Source organism: Anguilla rostrata, chromosome 13 (genome assembly GCF_018555375.3).
Source record: "Anguilla rostrata isolate EN2019 chromosome 13, ASM1855537v3, whole genome shotgun sequence".
Taxonomy (NCBI): Eukaryota; Metazoa; Chordata; class Actinopteri; order Anguilliformes; family Anguillidae; genus Anguilla; species Anguilla rostrata.
In genome coordinates, this window is record NC_057945.1 from 415,619 (window position 1) to 420,798 (window position 5,180).

Below are 5,180 nucleotides of genomic sequence, written 5' to 3' on the forward strand. Positions count from 1 at the left end.
GGATTGGCTGGTGTCGGTAAAATGTCCAGTAGGGAGACATTTTGTTTGTGGGATAGGCGGCAGGAAGAAGAAGAAGGAGGAAAACCCCCTTGGTTTGGGGCTTTATTGTGTGGACATGTGAAGTTGTTTATGAATTCTGTCTGTTGAAATGGGGTGAGAATGTACAGAATTTAATGTTTTTAAGGGCTGAGTGTCTGTGGCTGTTGTGGTTATTTCTGTGGGGAACCCTGAAGAGTGCCAAACTCTTGGTGCTGTACAGGTATAGGGCATGCCGCCCTGCCAAGGCGTGACTTGGCAGGATGGCATATCTGCCATCCCAAATCATGGGTTTCTGGTGTGGTTCTAGTGTACTGTTACTCTAATCGCGGGCTTCCACATCCAAGAACTGCTTGTTTTCCACCCTCCGTTTACCTGGGACTCACGCAGGGTTTCCGCCAGTGTATTGCAAGCCCGGCGGCCCGCCGGGTCTAAATTGACCCCCCGCCGGGCCTAAGCGTCGGGGAATTTTTTTTTTTAAATGTATTTTTAAGATGTTTTTTAAACTACAGTTACAGTGGGGCGGCTTGGTTGGAAAGCTCACCAGCGACATCTGTTGGTTAAAACGTGAACGCACTATAGGAAAACAGCAGGTCTGTTCTGTACCCTCATTGTGCATAGATGACGTTCAACACTTGATGCTTCCAGCTATCACAAGCTAACGGTACCTAGCAAGGCACCATTTCTTTAGTAGGCTAACTAACCTCGTTCCAAACTGTGTTATCACTTCATCTCGTCGGTAAGTACATTCTTTTAATATTAACTTAAGAAGTGTGTAGGTAACGTTAAACTAGTAGCATGAATGTAACGTTCGATACATTGTAACATTGCATGATTTATTAATCGTCATCTAAATAACGACTTCACTTGTTTATTAATAACGTTAGCTTGGTGGCATTTATGTGCATGACAATGTGGTCATTTAGCTAACTTAGCTAGCTAGCCAAACAGTCAGTAACACAGATACATAGATATTTTTTTGTTGTTGAAATGTGCCCAGCATTCCAATGCTGTACATTGTTGTAAGATTCAGTAGCCAATAAGTAGGCAGTGTTGTGCATATCCCGCTCTTACAGCTCGTTTCCAGCCCAAACCACTGCAAAGAGAGCAAACTTTTTTTTTGTGTCAGTGACATTTCGTTCTGACATCTACGACGGCAATCGCAAACACGACATTCATTTTGCCTTTTGGTATAGCTATTTCCATGGATAAAATCGCATTTATTATTATTTATTGGTAAAAACATTTACTTCATATCCAGGGAGATAGCCAACTACTTGCACGCTACATGACATGTGTAGCCATTTAGTAATACGATCGCATTTCAGGTTAAAAAATAACCTGTTAATCCAGAGAAATTGCTGAGTCGTCTTAGAATCTTTATCGCAACAGAATGTATCAAGGCTAGCAGCCCGGATCAAATTTGTTGTGACAGCTGCCATCCAAAACAAACACCTGAGAGAGGCTGCCTGCGTGTGTGCCTCCCCCAAGGCGTTACGTCATTGTTTTGCAATGCGCAGCTGTCGTAAAAACATGCTGGCTTCGATAAGCGGAATCGATAAGCTCGGAGCCATACGATTCCAATGAAAAGGACAACTTGGAACCGGTTCGCGATTCCATCCCTCTTTAAATGTCCCCAGCATTCCAAGGCTTGTTGTAAGATTCAGTAGCCAATCAGGACTTGAATACAAGTTTTTTGTAGAGTGCAAAAACTTTAATATTATTTATTTTAATTTCTTTTGTTGTTGTTGAAATGTACCCAGCATTCCAAGGCTGTAAGAATCAGTAGCCAATCAGGACTTTGATATTATTTATTTTAATTTAATTTAATTTCCTTTGTTGTTGTTGAAAATACAGCATTCCAAGTCTGTACATTGTTGTCATTACATTACATTACATTACAGGCATTTGGCAGACGCTCTTATCCAGAGCGACGTACAACAAAGTGTATAACCATAACCAGGAACAAGTATGACGAAACCCCTAGAGAGAAGTACCGGTCCAAGTACAGGGAACAACCGCATAGTTCAACCTGGACCCTGGTGGTTAAACTGATTAACACTAACAACGAGAACGGCAACAACGCAATCTATGGAAAAATAAAAATAAATAAAAATACAAGTAGTCGTTAAGACTGGCGCATCAACTAAGTCACCTATTAAACAGCTGCCTAGTTACAACCCTAAGTGTAGTCATTTACAGGGGGGAAGGGAGGGATGGGGAGAGGTGCAGCCTGAAGAGGTGGGTCTTCAGTCGTCGTTTGAAATGGGTCACAGTCTCAGCTGTTCTGACCTCCACAGGGAGGTCATTCCACCATCGTGGGGCCAGAACAGACAGGAGACGTGTTCTGGAAGTGCAGGTGCGAAGAGGGGGAGGTGCTAGGCGTCCTGAGGTAGCAGAACGGAGGGATCTGGCTGGCATGTAGGGTTTGAATATCTTGTGAAGGTATGCTGGGGCTGATCCCTTGACTGCCTGGTATGCTAGAACCAATGTTTTGAATTTGATGCGAGCTATAACAGGCAGCCAGTGGAGGGTAGTGAGCAGGGGAGTTACGTGGGAGTGTCTGGGGAGGTTGAAGACCAGACGAGCCGCAGCATTCTGAATGAGCTGCAGGGGTCTGGTGGCAGATGCCGGTAGTCCAGCCAGAAGAGAGTTGCAGTAGTCCAGGCGGGATAGAACCATTGCTTGGACCAGGAGCTGGGTTGAGTAGGTGGTGAGAAAGGGGCGGATTCTGCGGATATTGTATAGGAAAAATCTGCATGCCCGGGTTACTGCTGCAATGTTGTTGGAGAGGGACAGCCTGTTGTCCATCATCACTCCGAGATTCTTGGCGCAGGGTGATGATGTCACTACGGTGTCCCCTAAGGAAATGGAAAAGTCGAGGAGGGGAGAGGATAGAGCAGGAATAAAGATTAGCTCCGTCTTTCCCGGGTTGAGCTTCAGGTGGTGATTGTCCATCCAGCTCTGTATGTCCCTCAGGCAAGCGGAGATGCGGGCGGGGACCTGTGTGTCCGATGGGGAGAAGGAGAGAAAGAGTTGCGTGTCGTCGGCATAGGAATGATAGGACAAGCCATGGGCAGATATTACATGGGCAGATATTACAGGGCCAAGGGATCTGGTGTACTGGTTGTCAGATTCTTTGTAAGACTATGCTATGCTGTAAATAGTTATAGTTGTAAATAGACATTAATGTAGGGCCCTATGGAATCTGTGTTATAGCTTTTTTTAATTCTCAATTCCGCGATTCCGTCCGTGATTCTGTTATCACAGAAACTATAGGGCCCTACCTTAATGCTGCCATCAGTCTGTCGCAGGCCCGCGCCGGGCCCCCATCAAAAAAGACACTTGGCCGCCGGCCCGCGCCGGGCCGCCGGCCCCCGTCAAAAGATACTTGCCACCGGGCCTAACAACTTTTCTGGGGGAAACCCTGCAGTCACGTGTGAATGCAGTCTGGCACAAAGTAGCATAAATTGTTCTGTTAATTACCTGGAGAACATAAAACTAGGGCTGGATTTAAATTTGTGGTCCAAATTTGAGAATCCATGTTATAGAGTATTTATGGACCATAGGGTCTGATGCACCCTAATATATATTCAAAGAAATATACATAAATAAATGAGGGAGTGAATGAAAAAAATGAAAATACAATTAATACCTGGTCAGACATAAGAATGATAGCTGGTTCTTATATTCATTTCACTTGAACAAATAAGGGTGTACGAGGAGGGGAACAAGAATAAAATAACTAATGAAACACACACACACACACACATACATATATATATACATGGGCCTAAATTACGGGGGGGATGGGGGGGTAACCCCCCCAATAATCAAAACCGGCCAATACAACCCCCCCCCCCCCCCCAAATAATCATGTCATCATGGTGAATGAAAAATATTAACTCTTATAAAACTTGATAAAGTGGTTGGTTTTCTCAATTCAATATAATTAGCTATATATATATATAGTTGCAATCAAAATTATTCAACCCCTATGTCTTGTGAATGTGATGTGAATAAAATTTCATGACAATGTACCAACTAAGCCTTTGTAAACAGAAATACATGTTTATTAGAACATGTTCAAGTGATTTTGAAAACATGCAGCTGAGTTTACTATTTGTTATAAGGAAAAAATGAAATTCTCTCCAAAAAAAAATCAATGACCAAATTATTCAACCCCCAAAATCAGTACTTTGTGGGACATGCTTTAGCTTATATAACTTCCAATAAAGGCTTCCTATAAGTGCTCACAAGCCTCTGACACCTCTCTTTTGGAATCTTGGCCCATTCTTCCTGTGCAAATGCTTCAAGTTCACCGATATTCTTTGATTTTCGTGATTCCACTCCTTTCTTCAAATCCCACCAAAGATTTTCAATGGGATTTAAATCTGGGGACTGAGAAGGCCAGTATAGGACATGCCAAGATTGTTCACTGAACCAAGCTTTGGTTGACTTTGATGTATGCTTGGGATCATTGTCTTGCTGGAAAGTCCAGTGATCACCAAGCTTCAGCTTATGCACTAAGGGCATCACATTCTTCTTTAGAATGGCTTGGTATTTCAAAGAACCATGGTGCCAGGCACACGCTGAAGATCGCCCGTACCAGAAGCAGCAAAACACCCCCACAGAAGGACTGACCCACCTCCATACTTGACTGTGGGGATGGTGTTCTTCTTGTCATAAGCTGCACCTTTCTTGCGCCAGACATACCGCTTATCCATGGGTCTAAAAAATGTCCAGTTGTCCCATCACTCCGTAAAATATTCTCCCAAAACTCCATAGACTTACCCAATTTTTCATATGCTTAATGGTTAAGAGTGGAGTGCGGCGAGGTGTCCGGCCATGAAGGCCTTGCTTGTTCAATATCCTTCTTATCGTCTGTACTTATACTTTTGTTCCAGCTTTCAAAAGGTCATTCTGTAATCCTTTGGCAGTAATATGAGGTGTTTTCTCAGCAGTTCTTACGATGTGCCTGATACCAGTTGATGTAACTTTACTCTTCCTTCCACGTCCAGGTAGGTTTACTGCTATTCCATGACTTTTAAACTTCCTTATGATGCTGCCAATTGTGTCTCTTTGAACTTTCAATATCTTGGAGATCTTTTTGTATCCATTGCCTTTTTTATGCAGTGAAATAA